Here is a 20,532-nt window from a genome sequence, read left to right as displayed (position 1 = left end):
CTTTCCTCAGTTGTAGAAATAACAAAAAGATAATTAAAATCACAATCTGTTTGTCTGTGTGTCTATAACACTTAATGTAGGAAATCAAGCAAATGAGTTTTGTATTTAGTTATTAATGCAGTGAGATCTGAAGCTTTTCCTTAGTCACACAAGTAACGAATTCCAAATGCAGTAAAGCCAAGTCCATTTTTCTCTTGCTCACAAGGGAGCCCGGACTCATTTCATTGTTCTTGTGGAATTCATCTGCTGTGTGAAGGTTCTGCTCACTGCTGGAGAGGCACTGGCTGGAATAACTTCAGTACGTTTGTTTGTAGACTAGGTCTTAAAAAGATAAAACTGCAATAAAGTCAAGTCCCATGTTATAGGCCCTTTCATAGCAAGGTCAACCCCCATCTTAAACCCTTTGTTTCCACTGCTGCTGTCATAGCTCCAGCATTTCACTCTTGTAGAAGCTTTTTGGTTTTTCCATCCTAAAACCATTAAGGGTCAGTTTGTACCCTTGTGCCAGTGCTGTCTTTTACCCTAAATAGCTTTTTCTTCTAGTGTTTACCCCTCTTCACCAGTGTATTTGTCATCAGTTTTCATTTTCTCCCTTGATCTTAGTTTTGCTAGACTAAACAAGCTGCTTTATTTCAATCTCTTAAAAAGCCTTTCATTCCCTAACAATCCTTCCAGCTCTTTTCTGCAAACATTCCAGTTTAAGTTCATCCTTCCTGTATACAGATGACTATGCAATTTCCTAAAAGAGATTTCACCAGTGTTTGAGCTTTCCAATTTAAGCTGGTAGAGCCCGCTGGAGCCTTGGACCTTGATTTCCTATATCCTGCATGAAGTGAGAAGCCTCTAGAGACTGCAAAGCACTGAAGTGTGATGCTACTGCTGACTTTTGTTGCAAAATAGGAAGTGTATCATGTAGTGAACCAGTTAGGGGCTACAATAACTCATGTGGGTTTTTTCCACCTAACTGCTCCCGACCTCCTGAACTTGCAGATTTCTGAGATCAGACCTACTTCTGAAAGGGAAGTCAAGCCTTAGGCCTACAGAGACATTATCTGGAAACCTACTAGCACTGAAATGCTTGAAAGAACCTAAAAGTTGTTGGGCATTTGTGTCAATTAGATGTGTTTCCACAGCACTTTCCTCTCCTGGCTACAAAGCCGTGTTTGTGTCCCCCTCATTTCCAGCTGGCTGTTCCCAAAGCAGTGGTTGATTTTACTTTGATAGAAAGCTGGAGGGCTGTGCATTTGAAAGGAAGACCCTGTAGACCTGGCTACTATTCAACAGCTATTAGTACAGGTGCTGCTTTACTGCACACCCTCCTGCACTATGACCCAGCCTGCAGCAGCAAAACAGTTGCTTCTCTGCTTCTCTTGTTACGGAAGCTGTTATCTCCCACAAATCTTCATGAAATAAAAGGATGAACCTGAGCTACATTCCACCTGCACATCTATGGGAGCAAGAAACCTCAGAGTGTTTTTATGCAGTTTCCATCTCATCCTTTATCGATAAGGTGTTGCGAAGTCCCACGGATCTGGGAAGGCTGGAATCTGATACAGCTGAGCCACCACTAAAGGGTCCTCCTCAGGACTGGGGGAAATGGAAACACATCAGAGACGAAGCCACAGTGGCTATGAACATGTTGTGTGGGTATGATTCTCATTTTCTGAGAGATCCTTATTTCCTGACAAAATTTCTCATTTTTCATGCCATTGTGAAGGGGGGAAAAAAGCCTTTCTTGAGTGTATCTAAGCAGATGAAGTTGCAAAATCTGGTGAAAACTCACTGGTGAAAACTCACAGTAATGGCAAAACTCCTTTTGATTTTCCTGTGGCCCAGATGACCTCAATGTTAACCATAAGGTATAATATCAATTCTTCTATTTGTAATCCTCTTTGATAAAGCCAAAAATTCTGCACATGGCTTGTTTAATGGATTTTAATAGCTATAATGCAAATATTATCACAGAAAAGGTGAATTATAGCAATATGTGACAACTAAGCAGATCTTCAGCTGCTGAGAACTGCCATGGCTTAGCTGCAATACTATTTTGTTAGCAAAGAATGTTCCCCACACATTTAGGATATACGAATAGTGAAGGTGTTAGGAACTTTAAATGTGTGCAAAGCAGCTTCATGACTCACTTTGGTTGAGCACTGAGAAACACCAACTTCATGTATTGCAGAAGTTCTCCAGAGAAACTGTCAGAGAAACTGAACAATGTACTCAAGGTGTAAAACACATCAGCTTTGAAAGAATTGAAACTGTTGTATATTACTGACTACAAGCTCAGTCCCACAAGCAAAGAAGTAATGTGGAAAAATTACTGGAAACGCCTATTTAAAACATGACACCTTCCAAAATAATTTCTACAGGCAGTAAGAATTAACGCACTATGAACAAAGCGGTGTTTTCTCTGTAAACCTTTAAAAAGGAAAAAAAGGTTCAGTACAAAAAGTCTGCAGTTAAATCTCTGATGATTTAGGCATTTTCTTTTTTAAGTGTTAATAATTTATCAAGAGCTAAAAGTGTTTTCAGAAGAATAACTCCATGCTCACTCATTTTGAAGCAACTTCGGGTTTTTCCTTTTGTTTTCAATTTGTTCTAGTTGCATTCCTTCTGAGTGGGAAAAATAAACCAAGTATTTCTAAGATATAAATAGTTGAGGATGAGATGAGTAATTACGTGAGAAGAAACCAGAGCTGATTAGTGATAGATCTAAGTGACATTACAATGAAACAATTAAATCTATTCTTTCCTACTAGCTCAGCATTGAGGAGGTGATGATTTTATGAAACAATGCTCCATAAAAATACTATGTGTTGCAGAACATTATTATATCTCCCCCTAAAATACAAAGTAACAACAACAACAACAACAACAACAAATTACCTTTTATTTTACAAAAGACATGCAAATTCTGTCACATTAGGCCATTTCAAGAGTTTTTCCGGATGTTCTTTCTTCAGTTTTAACCATAGGAAAACAGCCAGCCCCACACTAAATAAGCCTTTCTTTTCTCCATCTGTCACAAGCCCTCACTCACCTGCCTTCTTTGGAACCTGCTCCTTCTCAGCAGTAGGAATGGTACTGTCACATTTTTCACAGTTTGACATCCTTAGCACATCTTTAATATTTAGGTCTTCCTCCCTCCAAGCATAAAAGTACAAAGCAAAAGACCATCAAGGACAGTTTATGTCTCCTGTGTAATTCAAAGGTAATAATTCTTATATTCTTCTAATATAATCAGTAAATGGATGTAAATACATGTAAAAGGTAAATGTAAATACATGTAAAATGTATTAATACATGCAAAATGTATTTCTATATATTTATATAATTTAATTAATTGGTTATTTAGGTAAATTTTGTTAATCTCTATTAAAGAATTACAAATAGACAATTATTGAAATTAAACACATTGGGTCTCTGTGGTCTTGCCATATTCCATTTTTACTTTTACTTCCCTGTAGACCGAGAATCAATGTGTCTATTGCGGTGAAATAAAAGAGCTTAAATGAACTGAAAAGAAATTATTAAGGCTCCTTAATCCTCTTTTGCCATCTGCCTGCTTCATGTGCTTACATGTGAAAGATCTGTGCTATTCAAGTGTATATTGTAAGCCACTTTCTATTACTGATGGGGATAATATTTTAAAGGTTAAAACTAAAAAGTGTGTCCAAATTTAAAGGACCAAAGCCAAATGAAGGAAATAACACACCAGTGTTACTGGGAAGGGAGTCTCACTTTACTTGGTAGGAGAATGAAACTCATTGATAAAACCTGCATGCCCTTGCTTGGTATTTTAAAACTCTTTTGTAAAGTTAGGCTCAGGGGACAGGGGAAGGGCTGATGGTTTATTACTCCTAGATGAGCCATAGATTGCTAGGGGAGCCTTATCTATGCTAGTTTTACTGCTACAAGCTTTGACAGAATTTCCTTAGTGCAGATGAACATGCTTATTCACATAGAACTTATTCGAGAAGCTGTATTAGGTACCTCAGCATTTACATACAGGTTGGGTGTCCACCCAACAGCCTTTCCTGCATATAACTATTTTGGTGAAACAGACCGCTTCTAATCAGAGCACTAAGAATAGTAAAACTTTAAAAAGTATATATCAGATTTGAATGACCTTTTAATTCTCAATAGTGGTGCAGTGGAAACTCCTCTGTTTTCCTTTTTAGGAAATGTTCATCTAGATTAATTTATCTCATAGAAAGATCGTCACAGGGAAAAAATAGATTGGACAATAGAGGTCCTGCAACCTCAGTTGCACAACTGATGTGAATGTCAAATCTATTGATACAAATGTCAACATGAAACAATAAAACTAAGACTCAGAATTCTGGAAGGTTAAATGTAAAAATAGAAATTTTAAGCTCTAAACCAAGCCAAATATTTCTGCTACTTAAAAGCACTGTTGAAGCTATTCAGTAAGACAGGAGCACTATCTGGGTGAAACAAGCTCATATTCATTTACACTACCTCCTGTCATTGTAAAAGCATACTGATAGAGAGTATACAGATGGAACTGAGTTTGCAATGATTACCTGCTGAACTTGTAAAGGAAGGACTGTGCCTATCTAGAGAGCTGGTCCCTGGAAAAGTTTGTGCTTACCTTGGATTTCTGCTGGTAGTAAAGTCTCATCTTGCCACTCACAGCAACACTTTCCTTCTCATCTGAAATGAAGTTGACTGCAAAGGAAAGGAGACAAATAGTAAAGTTACCAACTCTTGTCAGTAGGAACAAGTACAGCAGTTAAAAGACTCTTGTAAGTGGCTTTCTGCCCTCTATCCCAATAAAGACTTCACAGCTTGTGCTTCTTTTTTTCTTTGTAGCAGAAATATTACATATATGTCAACCAGTCCATCCCATAGCCTCACTGAAGCAATAATGGTTTCCTTAGCAACAACCTTTGAGACACAAAAAGGAAATTTATCCATCTGTCTGACCTGGAGGCTCAAACCCTCCCTCTGGGGACCAGCTGCCCTCTTTTGTTTCTAGCTTCATTTGTAAAACATTTCAGCCTTGATCTGTGTTTATATTGACAAAAAGAATATGTATAAAGTGAATGAAGAAAGCTCAGCTGTATAAACCTGCCGGCTGCCTCTGCAAGAGCCAGATGCAACAATGCTGAAGACAGAAATCTTCATCATTTTCCTTTGACACATAGAGACAAGTAAACTGGCATTATTGCTTGTCTTCAGGAGTTGTCATAAACAAGATGAAGTAGGTACTTCCACATGGACAGACAGAAAAGGCCACTTACATTCTCTCTTCTGTGGAGACCCATAGTTTTATTGGACCTGACTTCAAGACCAGTCCTGAAAATATTAACTATTGATACTAGGTGACGTTTGTAAAACATTGCAAGATCAGGGTACCTAGCGTAGCTGCCTGTTACATCCACACCAGCCTACTGCAACATGAGGAACTAGGTCAATATGCCAGTTCCGGTACTGGCTTTATGTGGAAAAATTTACTAGGTCATTGAATTTCCACTTTTTTTTTTTTTTTTTTTTTTTTTTCAGCTGCAGTGTTAAAGAGCCTGAGAAAACAAGTGTAAATCAAAATAGTCACACTGTCATGCTCTGGGAAAGCTTTTTAAGGAGCAGAGCTGAATCTCACCTGTATCTATTTGGTTAGCTTCCAGATGGTAAAAATAAGAAATAGTACTAAAAGCAGTTGATGATGCTGCTCATAGAAAAGCTCTAGTCCAAGGAATGCTGACAGGGTTACAGCCCTGGCTGAGTGACCAAACAGGCTGAAGGTGCCTCCTAACAAGGTGTCAGTAGAAGTTTAGAAGAAGGGTCCTTGCTGATGCTTTTTGCTAGGATTTCCCTCAATCTTGGAGAATCTGCTGCTAATAAATGGGTACTTCAGAAAAGGAATGGCACATTATGCTATCTCCAGTTTTGATGATGCACTGCACTGGCTGGTTTACATGGCAATGAGGAAGTCTGGTCCAATGCCAGGCTTGATGGAAAGCTCTTGTGCATATAGATGTTTATACTCTGGTTTGCTTTCTGCCCCACCAAGTGACTGAGGGAGCCAATGCCTAGGATCAAGTTTGTTTCCCTTGGTGGGAGCACAGCAGTAACATTCAATGTGCTTCTTGTCTCAATATGCTATTGCTTCACAGCCTGAGAAGACCAACAGAGCAGTCTAGTTTATGGACCTGCTTTTACCCCCATTTCTGCCTACACTGTTATTCATGAGGTGGGAACACAAGGCAGCTTACGCAAATCTTCCACTCTGTAAATCATTCTGGCCCTAAAACTGCATGCTATAATGCACCTGGTAAGTTAGAACATCTAAAACTGATATTGAGGCAGAACCACTGCTGTGCACTAAAACGGTTTTGTTAAGAATGCAGACAAGCTAGTATTGACTTGTGACATTTTCATCTGTTACTTTATTTGAAGAAAAAGAAAATGTGCTAATAGTGCTAACAAACATCAGAGCTAAGTAATTTCATTGGGTGATTATACAGCAGAGTTCTGGAAACCTTCTGTCTACTGCAGCTCCTAGATATTAACACAAGCAGCAGACTAAACATTTGTACCCTGTTTGTACTGCCAGCTGACAAATGAAGGTAATTAATGGGCAGCTATAAGGTGGAAGAGTCTGGAAAATAGCAAAACTTGTAGTCCTGAAATACATAGTGCTGATGCCAGAATATTGATTTAATTCCATTACTGTTGCTAAGTGATCTTTTATAGTTTTACATTATATATTGATGTTTACAGCTTATTATATTTTCTTATTTCTGTTTTATCAAATTTTCCCTTTGAACATTTATTTCTAGCTGGACATTAGACAAAAAGAAATATCCCATATCAGGTGCAGCTATTCAAGTCAATGAGTAATAGGACTTGACACTTGTCAGGTCTTTTTAATTTATGTTTCAGTTCTCTCTTTTTGGGTAACATTGACTCTGACAGTGGATAATTACAATGAATACACTTAGTGAAATTAAAACCAACAACATCTCTGTCTTTGCTCTTTGGGGAAATTGCCATCAGAGGCAAAAAAAAAGATTTTCCAAATACTCTTGGAAGTGGCCAGTACTAAATGAAACTGGAAAGCAAAAGATTTATGATTGTACAGCACTTGCATTACTGTGGGCTGATTACTTTCTGCAAAATCCATAGTCATGTAAGGTGAACTAAATGTATTTGGCCTCAGCTGTAGAATTTCTTCCAAATTCACAGTTTTCTGCAGGCTGCTTTGGGCATCTGCTCTTCAGTGGAATCAGGGAATGCACACTCCAGCTTCAGTTTTCAAGTCAGCTTGTTAGAAAACATATGGGTTTTCATAGTCATTCAAAGAAATAAGCCTATGGTTTGTTAGGTACAGAGGACAGTTTGTGGTATAAAGGGATTGTTATAATGGTCTGGCCTGACTTGACCTCCTGCCTACCCTATCTGGCAATTTCCACAGTTACTCTAAAAACTTCAGAAGAAAATATTTTTTATAAAGACAACCAGCTGAAATTTAAGGAGTGCAAAACATGCTGAGTTTTACATGCCTGTGGTAAACTGCTCCAGTAGTTACATACCTCAGTGTTAAAAATGTATTTTATTTCCTGTTGTAAATTTGCTGATTTAAACTTCAACCACTGCATTTTGCTATCCCTATGCCTTTATACTAGAAACTCTTCAATCTGCCTTTAGCACTGATAAAACCCATTCTGTCTGTGGGGTGGGAAGGAGGATAAGAGCAACACTAAAAGGCAACATATTTGCATTTTCCAGGAAAGGCATAAAAAGATAGGCTGAATTAGTTTCTAAATTTTATTGCACCCAAAAGAGCTTTCTGATACTATGCCAATATGAACACTCCATTAGATTAATCCATATGCAGGTTATAATGCTTTCTTCTGCACAGTGTTTCCCTCATGGTTTTTGAGTGATTTTAAAGAAAAATATTCACATTCCACATTAGAGGATTTCCAGACATTTGTATCAGTGTGTTGCCTTGTACAGGGGAAGCTAACATTCCTCTCCAGAAGGATGTTTCTTAGAACAAAACCTTGGGGATGTGCACATCTAGACACTGTGGCAGGTTCTAGTTTTTCATTCACAAAAGATGCTCTGGCTGCATTTAAGCCATTGTAGCTTAATGGTAAAATCAGTTCTTACATTTTATAAAAGTAATTCCTGTCCTAGGAACTTTTTTTTGTCTTATAGAGAAGAAAGCTCTTGGAGAGCTCTTATAGAGGAGAAAGGGCTTCTTGGTAGCCCTTGTGAGAAGGGAGAGGCACAGTGATGGATGCTTGAGCCAGGTTCCAAAATGCCAGCAGCATTTGGTTGGCACATAGTAGTGACTGAGGGGAAAGGTCTGACAATGCCAGGCTGATATGGCAGGGTTTCAGAGTTAAAATAGAAGACTGAAATTCAATAATCTGGGAGGAGAAAATCTCCTCGCCCTCTTCCCACTTGTCCTGTTGTTGGCTACACACTTCCTTTCTTACACCTGCTCTGGTACACTTTGGACCCTGTTGTGATCTAATTTAATTCTAGAATGGCAGAGAACTATTTAATTTTTCACTGTGTGTTTTTCACACAATGGGATTTTTTTTGCCATTTTAGCGAATGGAGTTGGCACATAAGAAGAGCTCTGGCAATTGACAGCACCAGCGTGTTGGGGAGGAGGGGGGAGGAGGCAGGTGAACACATACCCCACATTGGCAGCGGAGAGCTATAGATCAAACAGCTGCACTTTTGAAACCATACTCTTCAGTTGTAATCAGAATGTAAAAAATATATATAATACCTTGAAATGGAAGGACCTGTCATGATCCAGAAGGCAGCAGCATGGTGGGAACCCAGAGAAGCCAGGGCTGCGCAAAGCGAGGAGACAGGGAGAGCTGAGGGAGTCCCTCAGCGTTCCCGCTCTTTCTGTGGGGGCCCGGTTGTAGCACTCACCCCTTCCCAAGGCGAAGCAGAGGCAGCTCCAGAGCAGCCCCACACACAGCAGTAAGAATATTGTAATGGTTTGAGGGTTTGGGTTTTTTTTTTTTTCACTTAATAATTCGAATTTCTGTTCTTTCCTTCATTTGCTTTTGAGCTCTGTCTGCCCACGCCTTGGTGCATGGCAGCCGTATGGCTCACAGGGCCTAAGCACCAGGCCCCACTGTGGCACCTGGGTGTCTTGGTGGCACCAGGAGCTCTGGCATGGCCTGTGTGCCACCAGGAGCTGTGGCATGTCCTATGTGCCACCAAGAGTTCTGGCATGTCCTGCATGCCACCAGGAGCTCCGGTGTGGCCTGCTTAGCACTGACACCCCCTCAGCCCAGCTGAGGTGTCTAGACAGGAGCCCACTGCCCTGCTGCATCTGTGGGTACAGCTCAGGGCCTGGCTGAGGTATGGCAGCAGTGGGAAGCTGTGTTTTACCGTGTGGCAAAATGCCAAAATTCCTCTGCATGTGCACATCAGGTCTGTGAAAGGACACGTGAGATGTGAAGGGTGCTCAGGCCTCATGGGTGGTAAAGCTGGCAGCCCTAACATCACACAGGATCTGAGGGACTTCAGCAGTGGGTCTGGATTTAATGATAGATTCCAGCCACATGTAAAGAAACTTTTGGAATTGATTCAAACTTTAAGTGGTTATTTTTATCTTATGTTTATCATGTTGACCTGCTGGGTAAAAAAAACCAGGAATTAGTACACATAGAAACACATAGTTGTATAATATAAGTTACTCCAAAACCATTCCGTGCTATACATACTGTTACAGAAAGACTGTTGGATTGGATATTGAAAATAGAAATTATTTACACAAATTGCAGTGTGGAATTCTGTGGATCTTCTTGCTTTTGTTCTATTGCTATTGCATGTTTAAATTGAACATGTACATTCCTGGACATTTTTCATTTCTTCCCTACTCTCTTTTGTGTGCTACTACTTATTTTTTGTCAGTCTGTTGTTTTCACAAACTTGATGATTTTGAGGTAAGAAATGTATATTATCATTCACTGTCACTTGATATCTTCATAAATCACTGGGCATATTTAAAACTGTCTATAATCACAGTTTTGTTGCAGCAGAGGAAAAATCCTAATTATAATATCCTACATAGATACTTTGATACAGTACAGTAGCTCTAAGTTATGTGTAAAATGGCTGCTATTCAGCTCTGTGGGTCTAGTGGTGAAACAAACCATGAAAATAAAGTTGACTAAAACCAGAAATGAGAGACAATAGAGTTCTCATGCCAGTTGAGATGAGAAAAAGATAGGGTGTTATTTATGGACTGAAGTTTTTACCCGTCCTTGGATCTTAATATACTCAGTGCCCTTTGCTGCAGAGCACTGCTGCTCTCACAGTGCATGTTTCACTAGTATTTACAAACCACCTCCATATGTTTTGTAATGATTTTTAAAAGTAGAAATACCAGACCATCATACTTGAAATCTAAATCTATCTCTGTTAAATGAAAAATGAACATTATAAACCCAGGAGCATCTGGTGAGCAAACAGAGATTAGCTAACATTTATTTTAAACGTTATTTCAAAGCATTTTTTTTTTTTAATTTTTCTAAATTGAAGAGTGAGAACATGATTACTTTAGGACATTTTCTGTTTTCCAAGTAGTGACTGCACCCTTGTCTGGACAGACTGTGAAGAAAAAGACCAGGCTGATGGAGAGTCATAGCCCTCTGAGGTGTTGGCAGGCCTGCCTGAACAAAGCTCATGCAAACTGGATTGGGTTGGTAATCATGGGAGCCAAAAAATGGTAATTATTATCATTTGTGAAGTTCTCAGGCCTTAGTGTATGTGTTTTCAAGGTTTTCTCTGCAGTCATAACAGACATAAACATAAGGGGAAGGAAGGTAAAAGTGTAGTTAATACAATATAGGAAATTACTCTGGGACTTAGGGCCGGAAGCACCTTTCATATCTGGAAGGTCTTACAGTAAAAGTTATGAGAGTTGACAGTGCTGGTGAATGGTCTGTTGAATTCCAAATCCTTTGCAGGAAATGCTGTGCAGGTAATGCTCTTTACCTGGTTCAAGTTCTCAGCTACTATTGCTATCACCAAGTAGGTAATGTATATGGCAGGAAAAAGGATTCTAAAGAAATGCAGGTTGTAAATGGCTGCTGTTTCTACCAAATGTTGCTGCAAGAGCAGGACCTGTGCACAGAGTCCTGAACATACTTCAGTTTATGGGCAGGGCCACAAACCATTTGCTGTGTGTATCCTTAGCCATGTTTTTGTAGCCTTTTCCATGTGCTTAGTATGTCTCTAGGATACTTCATCTTTTGCAGCCTGACATGAGTCTTAATTCACAATTCACTTGATCTTCTAATTATTTGGAAACTAGATGGTGTCTTCAATATACATGTTTTAATGCTATGTACTTTATATTCATTTTGTGGCTTTAAAAGGCTCAGTAAATTGAATAGCCTCTGATTCCCATCTTAGATTTGTGTCTGTTTTTTCTTACATGTTCCATGAGAGCAGGTTGTAACCAAACACAGAGACTGTGATTTGTCTTTTGTCAATAATAGAGTAAGTAAAGGATAAAATTATTTTCAATCTAACTGCTTTTTACACACCTGCATTTAAAAACACAGATACCTCTTTTAGTCAAGATCGTTTCTCAGTTGCAGCTTGAAGGAAGGGGAGGAAAGGAGGCAAAGAGTATAGTAGGGCATTTATCATGTCATGCCTTTCCTGCTTTTGTGTTCTGCTGTAGGAGTCTACTACCCTGTGCTGGCAGAGATGGCTTTCTGTGCTTAGGAGACAGTGGATCTGACCCAAAATGTCCATTCTTGAGCTTAAAGACTGAGGGCACTCTGGGCCTTGATAAGACATTTTTTAATACCAGAATAAATACTGACCACACAGTTAAAGTGAAAGAGTTAAGTTTAATTTAGCTTCTTTTACAAACTGCTTCTTAAAGGCTTTTCTGTTTGCTCATCTCCACTGGATTCTAAACAGAGACATTTTGTTGCTATGGAAAATAGTGAGCAAGCAATAACAAATGCTTCCTCACATAGAAGCAAAGCACCCTGTTAACCATCAGCCATACAGATATGACTGAGAGTGGAAAAGAAAACATGGGGAAAAATATGAAACCAGTTCCAGCTTTCATTCTGTCCTTAAGTGAAATATAACCTCACTTCCTTCTTTCAGCACGGCACAGTGGCATTCATGTGGTCTTGGAGAAGAGGGTTCATTTGCTGATAGCAGTTTCACTGTTTAAGGATACCTGTCACAGTCATGAGTATCTGTCTGAAACAAGAGATTTTGAAAAGCTTCACCAGAGTTACAACTTCACATATGCACATTTTACACTAAGCCAAAAAGAATAAGGGATATTTCTTCTATGATCTTCTTAGTTCCAAGAAAATTTCTTCATGAGACATATGTGGGAAAATAATACCTTAAATACCTAAATCCAGTCAGACTTCATTTTGCCTCCAGTCTCTGAAAGGATTACAGAGATATAAATTAGAAAAATTTGACATTCACCTTGATCTTTGCTTTGCCACCTAAGATGTTTTCCAGGGTCAGCCTTGAAATTCAACACAACACCATTCTGTCAGAATAGAGCAAAAGTTGCACAGTAGAGCTATTTTAGTTTTTAAAGTATTACTGTTACAGCTTTTTAAAAATAGTCACATATAACCCAACCTATTTTTAAACAACTGAATCTTTTCATTCCTAAGTCTCTTTTTTTTCCCCATCTATCTGGAATTTTCTTTTTATAATGTTCTTGACTAAGCAGAGTTACAGTCGATACTAATTCATACAGCTTACTGAAGATGACAATTTCAAGGGAGCACTTGTGTTGTGACAGGCAAAGAACAGACCAGTTACACTTGTTTTTACTGAAGACAGGCAAAACTAGACCAAATCCTGCAGCACACACTCAAGCAAAACTCCAAGAGAAACTGCCTCAATTCATCTATGAATAGTCAGAAATAGACTTTAGCAGTTCCATATTTTTCACAGTGAACACTGAAAAGCTCGAATCATCCTTTTTGCAGATGTTGCTCATTCATGATTCAAAAATGTCTGATTCATTAAAAATGTAAAAACTTAGCAAAAAGTAGATATCAGAAATTCCTTCTATAGAAAGCTCCAACTATATGTGAGATGAAACCTAGTAAACTTCAACTTCCCCACTAGCTGAAATTAAGCTAATTTTTGTTAACAATTAATAGTAAATAAGATGGTCTGAAAAGTGCCCAGTGCCTTGTGGACTTAATCTACAGCAGCAGTTGCACCACATCACTCTCCCTGAATCATCAACATACCCATTTACCAAAAGAATTAAATAATGAAATCTGGAGTCTTTTTATGTATGCTTCCTCAGTGTTTTTCATGTACATGACTAGATAATTTCATTAATATCTCTCTTCTGTCAGGAGACATCATTATACTGTAAGGAATGCAATAATCCACCCATGTGCATAAACTTCCTTTTGTAATACATCCCCCTTTCATCTACATTTTTCAAGGACTTTTACTTATTGTAAGTACACTTGGGTGGTATATGGGACTCAGCACCCACAATGCATTTTTCCTTCCCTAATTTCTAAGCTGCATTGCCTGAAGCTGAGGAGGTCTTGGGATATTCCCATGATTCTGGTTTGAGTCAGTATATGAAACACCAGATTAATAAGAGACTTTTACCAACTTAGTCACCACTCTGTATGCATACAGAAACATTTTCCAGCAAGTGATTTTGACTAAGTTCAAGTTTATAAGCTTGACTCCTTTAATTCAGTTTTCTGCAGCAGAAATATCAATTATTCATCATTACTTACCAGGAAGGAAGTGTACCTGTAACATAGCAAGATGATCCTGTATAGAAAGTAATGTAGACTTCTTTGGATATGGAAAACATGCAATAATATTTTACTTCTCCCTTGGTTAGGAATCAAAGAGAACCTTGGGTACTCCAGTTCAAACCACATCACAGTTGAAGCGTCCAAAGAGAATCTAAAATTTCAGATTCAGCCACTGCTATGTAAAACAATGCCACAGGAACATTCCCATGTCAAAACCACAATATTTATAGCCAGCTGAATAGCTCTTTCAGGCAATAAGCAATCAGTTCAAATATATACCTTATTCCAACTAAAATAGAGATCCACTGTATTATCTGTTCATGGAGAACACTTAGCCTAAACTCTAATCTCTAGAAATTGGCATAATTTGAAGGCACTTGAGAGAACAAACACTCAAATTACAGACTGTTAAAATAGGAAATATGAATGGATTTCTACTGGCATACTCTGTTGGACACTCCTGCAGTTATGCTGCAGCCCAAATATAAATGCTTTCTGTATTAGCTTGAGAGGCATTAAGGGTCATATTTTCTATAGATGAACTGAGATGAGGGCTGAAAATCTAACTTGTAAAAGCAAAGAGGAGGGGAGGCCTTGAAAGTAGGCTTTCTAATCAAGTGTACAGAAGGCTCTTCTGTGGATGTACCATGATGGCTATAGAGACAGAGCTGGCTTTACATGGGGCAGGGATAGAGGTTGACTTCTGTTAATGTCTTGAGCAGGACTCTTACCTGGGGGAAGCCTAGTTTCTTGCTAGTAAATGTGGTCACATTCTTCAGTACTATGTTGGGTTTAAAAGACTTTTTCTAGCTGTCTCTTACAGTTTCCAAGGGCTGATTTCACTGTGGGTGAGCACACAACACCGGGACTATCTTAGGAAATGACGCCCTATATTTAGATATCCAAATGCCTTAAAACGAAGCTGTTCTGAAAAGAGATAGCAAAAGATGTAAATTTATGCACTTAAGCAAAAAGCTGAAGAATCATCTCCCATCTAAAAGTCCTTTATTTTCTCAAATCTTACTCAGTGGTGTCCTTGCCACCAGGACATACAAGAACTCCAGTTTTAACTTGTCATGCTATCCTTTGCAAGACTGGAAACAAAATATATTTGTCCCAAGTTTTCCTTACAGACGGTGAAATTTAGAACACCTTTTCAGGTGACTGTTGTCAAAATTAATAATACATTAGAAATTGTAAAAAATTATCTGCTCAGAAGGCATAAGTTTTGTTTACATCGCTTTAAATTCACTTCTCAAGCTGTACAGAGGAAATACCTTTCTTTTGTAGATAGGACCTCTGAATGTAAATATCATACAATGATGAAGAGTGTATTTTATTTTTAAAACCTCACAGTTTGGGGAAATCTTTCTTAAAATTTTGGAATCCCTTGAACTTCTCTGATTATCACTGTCTGTAGTTTCTGGTGGAATTCCCATCGAAGGAAGTAAAAGTGTCCATGTCCTTTTGTTACTGGGGAGGAATTCAGGGGCTGAATTTCCTTCACATAAAGCTGTGCTCCCAATCCTCATGCCAAAACATCTACTGATAGAAAAAAGCTGTTTGAATGGTGTTTCAGTAATTTTGAATAATTCAGGACTCCACATTCTGGACTCCAGAGCGATTTGAGGTTTGAAACTGAGACATTAAAGCTAAAGTAATATAAATGGAATGACACGTGTGCTTTCCAAGATCTGGAAGCCTGCTGCCCTCCAGGTCTCTAGCTTATTCAGGAAATGACCATTTTTTATAATGTTGACATTCCCATATACAAATGAAAATCCATAGTGTTTCCCAGACTTGACACTGAAACACACACAAAAGGGAGAAGTGGGCTCAGAATGAAATAAAGTGCTAAAGGAAACAAGAATAATAATCTTGAACTTCATTTATTGTGCTTCTTTAAATCTTTGTTTGGCAATGTTTCTGTGGAAAGATTGAAGTTAAATTTTTCACATGTTTAACACCTGGTTAAACACCATGTAAACCCATGGCAGTGGCCAAATACACCTCATTAAGGAAAACCCGAGACTACTGTCCTAATGAAGTTCCATAGTTTTCTATGCACTATCATGGATTGATTCTTTAGAAGCTTTTTCAATAAGGCATCTGTCCTCATTTTATGTGTCCAGATTAAATGAAATACATTTTATTGAATAGCCACCTCTGGCTGTGATTCTTTATATCATTTGAAAATGTGTTTTTAATATTGCTGTTTGTAGGACAGCAGAGGGCAAATGTTTTACAAAGTAAACCAAGAATATTGACACTGTAAAAGAGAATTCTTCTCCACACGTGTCAGTATTTGGTCCTGTGGCTGATATATGCCTACCTTTTTTTGACTTTATCCTGGCTTCATATCTGCTGCAAAGTGCTACAGGCCAAGCATCTTTTATCTCCCTGCTATCACCCCCAGAGGTCAGAAGTTCATTTGGAGCATTGAAGCAGCTTGCTTCTGTAACAACTGGTGAAACGAGATTATGGTAAAGAAAGCAGTGTTGATTTTATTAGAAACTAGACAGAAGAATTAAATGAAACTAAAGTTGAACAGAAGAAACTTTCCTGTATCTGGCAGCTGCACAAAGTCTAGCTCACCAGGTTACAATCTCATGGTTACTACTGATACATTCAAGCACACTAGAAAAATGTATCAGTGCTTATCTGACCTTTCTTCTCATAATATGCTTCACAGATATGTTACAACAGGAACTTCAGCCAGCAGCAGCAGCTTCAGGGAAGAACAGTTCTGGCAGTCATGAGCAGAAGGGAAATGCTTCACCTTTTGAAGCTCCCTTCAGCTGAGAAAACTCCCTTGTTAGGATTACTGAAATCCAGTTTTTTTTCAGTGGCAGGTTGTGTTAAATATATTTAAAGGACACAAAACCCAAGCAACTGTTTCTCTAACTGCAGTTTGTAGCTAATTCCACTCAGTGATGACAGCATTTCCAAGCCTTTGTGTGAACATTCCAGCTTTTTGCTAGATGTGTTGGAATATGTTGTCCTTATGAACTGATAAAAGGAAATCTTCAGCTCAGCCCACACACACACTTGGATTTCTCTTTATGGAAGCTCTGCTGATCTGTCACTGGGGAAATACCTTACTCAAAGAAGAGAAACAGAATTATTCTCTCAATACTGTTATTAAGAATTACGTATATTGTATTTAAGTATGTTGAAGATTGCTGCCGCCATAAGGCAGGAAAAGGTGCAGGCTGAGGCTGGCTGATCAGAGCAAAATTTGATGTACATGTTGCTACATTGTAGTCTTTAATATAAAATGAAACTATACTCTGCCATCAGATTGTCATTGCTTTTAAAATTGGATTGTGATGCTTCACCATTCAACATTCCTTGAATTTCTTTAGTTAGTGAGTGCAAGAAAAAAAAACTGGTTGTCAGAACTAAGAGTGTAAAAGTTGGTCTCATGCTAGAAATCTGCCAACTTCAGGTTCAAAAGCTTGAAGAAAAATCAGACATGCAGAAGCACAAATCATGGATGGGCTGTGCAGTGCAGGGTTTCAGCATACACAAGGCTCAAATCTGCTTGCAATTTTGCAGGATTGGAGTAAAGTTGATAGCCTAGGAAATTCTTTAATACTGACACATGAATGAAACTGTTCAGGAGAAAGAAAACTACCTCTAACACAGAGGTGTTCATGGGATCTGGTCATATTCATCTCATTAAATCAAACTGTCACATCTAGCACCACTCTTATCTACTGAAGGAGCTGTGCTGTCTTTCCAGTGCCTGGTCTCAGAACTGAATAGCAGCAATCTCTTCAAAATATCTCATTTGCCACATTGTGTCCATTGTGAAAACACAAAATACATAACCAGAAATGACAGGAGATGGCAGCCATGCAGAGAAAAGTGTGGCACGCAGAGTTTTGAAAGAGGAATGGAGGGCCAGAAGAGACAGTGAGGAAGAGCAGGGAAGAGAAGGTATGACAGCCTTAAGACACATCAAAGGAAGGGAGGAAAGCCATGGAAACAATTATGTCAGCCAAGGAGTATGAAACTGAAAACAGGGAATAGAAACTATTCACTCTGTTTAGGATACGAAGAAGGGATTAAAAGACAATAGAACCTGAGGGAAAAAACCAAGACATAGGGGAGTGAGAGGACTATGAAAGCGATCTTAGAAGCAGTATAATAGAAAACCACTATAGAGCAAGTACAGGCAGCTATGAGACTAGAGACTGAGGCAAACATCACTAAGTATGAGGAATGGGAAAGGAAGGGAGACTTTACTGGAGACTCAAACTAACTGTTGATGGAAAGAAAATAGAAACATAGAATGAGGGAAACATTTGGGGAATGATAAAGAAAACAGGGATGTGAAGACATTAGGACATAGGGAAGAAGAGTAGATAGGAAAGAAAACTCTAAAGTAGATGAGGAGCACAGGCAAAAATAAAGGGAAAAAACCTTCAAAGACAAAATAAGCCAAGAAAAAACCCCAAACAATTTCCTTGTCTTAAGCTATCAAGGTAGGAGAAAGAGATAAAGTTATCCATTGATGACATAATCTTTTCTTTTGAAAAAGGCTGTATACTGTTTGCAAATTACAGAAAAAGCACAGTAACTATAGTTACCACAGTGCATACTGCTGCAAATATAATCCTCTTCTGGGTGTCCATGTTAATTCCTGCAGAGATGACTTTGTGATGCACAGCCATATCAAATAATCAATAGAAGTGCACCCAAATGCATTAGAAAGTTTCCATTTATCCTCCTAGTCAGCCTTACATTAGTACATAATTGTAGTCACTGACACTTGCTTTGTCACAACCTTTTCACTATAACCTACTCCAGGAAACCATTCCCCAAACTTACCTGATCACACACCTGCATTAATTGACATGGTCATGTGAGGTGACAGAGACATAAACACGACATAATCCTTGCAATGTAATGTAATCCTCAGTATTACAGATGAAGAAGTTGATTTAGAAAGGCATTTGGGGACAAAGGAATTTAATTGTAGCCTAGAGATTCAGGCAGATGTCTGCGTTGCTTTGGATTATGATTTTACCATCCATTGGATTCATTGCCCCAGGAAAGTTACTTTCCATTTCAGGTTAGCCGGTATATTTTGATTTCTACATGTTTCTTGGGAATGCTGCAAAACTTTCCTAAAGAGTAGCTTCATCCTGGAACAAGATAAGAAAATGCAACTTTTAAGTTAAGTAAGAGCAGTGTTATAGGGACTGTTTCTAAGAAGAACTCTCCAATATTTCTGTACATTCACTGTCTATTCAAATCTTTCAAGCTCTCTGCATTGACTTTAACAGGCAATGAATTAGGCTGAAAATTAAAGTCTGACTGAAGCGTTCACTTAGAAAAATATGATGCTATCTGTGAACCACTGCATTCTGAACATTGTGATCAGGCCACAAAAAATGCAGCTTGAAACAGGTGCCAGACATTTTTGTAGGAAATCAGTGCAATTTCAGATAAGTTTAATAGAACAGCAATTTCATGAAGCAGCTAACAACCTCCTCACACTCCTATTTCACTCATCTTGACAAAATTATTCAAATCTTCAGAGTTTTCTACTGATCATATACAGAACCACATTTACAAATGGCCATGCTTTGTATTTAATCCATTTTTCCTTCAACTGTGCAAAAAATGTGATATTCACTTCAGGATACTTACTATATAGGAAGCCACAAAATGGGCAGCAAAGTTGTGTGGTACCTAGTCTGTCCAAATATGGCAATATTACCTACTGAAAGTAAGCTGCAAAATGAGAAATGGAGGAAAATGACTATAAACTGAGTGTAAGTATATTAATTATAAATGGAACTAGAGAGAAAACAGGCTCAATGTTTTCCTTCCTCTCCTTAAGAAGCTACACTGAACTCACTGGGGTAACTCAAGGTAGAGTTCCTAACTGAAGAATCACATCTTATTGTTACACATTCTTTCTCTGCATGGAACCCATTTATTTTTTCCCACTGGACTGTTTAGTAAACCACAATTATTCAGTTAGCCATCAAAACTTAATTAGATTACTTACATGCCAGAACAACCCCAGTCACTCGTGTAGCCTACATTAACTTCTAATAATTTAGAAGGAAATCACAGGCACTGAAATCAGCTCCCTCTCTCATGGATGGGAGAGAAGCTGCCTGCAAGATCACGGTCGTGCCAAGGATACTTTATGCTCTGCAGATGGTTCCCTTCCTCCTCAAGTTTGAAGATAGAGATGTGCTGAACAAGCCTTTTGTAACATTCCTGCTGAAAAGTTAGTAGCCAACAGCGAAATCTGAACAATAAAACAGGAGTGGAATATTCCTCTGAAATATGAAAATCTATCGATGACCTTTTAGCAGTAGCTACTAATTTGGTATTTCCTAAACAAGGACTTGATTAATGATCCTTGGAAGGGATAATGTTTTTAAATGTTAGAACTGGAATGGAATTAAATCATTGTTGATTGTAGTGCATGCCTGCTCACACGAGTTATCATCCTCTGCCTGTCTGAAGATTAATTCTCTGTATATATACTGTGAGGGGAGAAAGATGGAGCAAATTCCTTTCCAGCATTTTTTTCAGTTTACTAAGATAATTTTTTTCCCCCTGGTAAAAAAAATCTATTCCCAGCCTTTAAATGAAGTAACTCCAGGAACATAAGTTGAAACATAGTTCACAATGAGTAGCACCTTTAATCACAAAAATGGGAGCAGTGAAAGCCTGATCATGTGCAGCAGAAATT

General features: G+C 38.4%; 2 long non-coding RNA genes across 2 annotated transcripts; both read right to left on the bottom strand.

Moving 5' to 3' along the window:
- Positions 1-2,934: 2,934 nt before the first annotated feature.
- Positions 2,935-9,161, bottom strand: LOC128804822 (uncharacterized). Its single transcript, XR_008436206.1, has 3 exons — positions 8,780-9,161; positions 4,619-4,695; positions 2,935-3,147 (listed from the first exon to the last, which is right to left on the bottom strand). It is a non-coding gene; the product is annotated as an uncharacterized LOC128804822 (long non-coding RNA).
- Positions 9,162-11,856: 2,695 nt separating this feature from the next.
- Positions 11,857-13,336, bottom strand: LOC128804724 (uncharacterized). Its single transcript, XR_008436173.1, has 2 exons — positions 12,484-13,336; positions 11,857-12,243 (listed from the first exon to the last, which is right to left on the bottom strand). It is a non-coding gene; the product is annotated as an uncharacterized LOC128804724 (long non-coding RNA).
- Between the last annotated feature and the right edge of the window lie 7,196 nt (positions 13,337-20,532).

The sequence above is a fragment of the Vidua macroura genome, chromosome 3, assembly GCF_024509145.1.
Source record: "Vidua macroura isolate BioBank_ID:100142 chromosome 3, ASM2450914v1, whole genome shotgun sequence".
NCBI lineage: Eukaryota > Metazoa > Chordata > Aves > Passeriformes > Viduidae > Vidua > Vidua macroura.
This window is presented reverse-complemented; position numbering and strand designations above follow the sequence as displayed.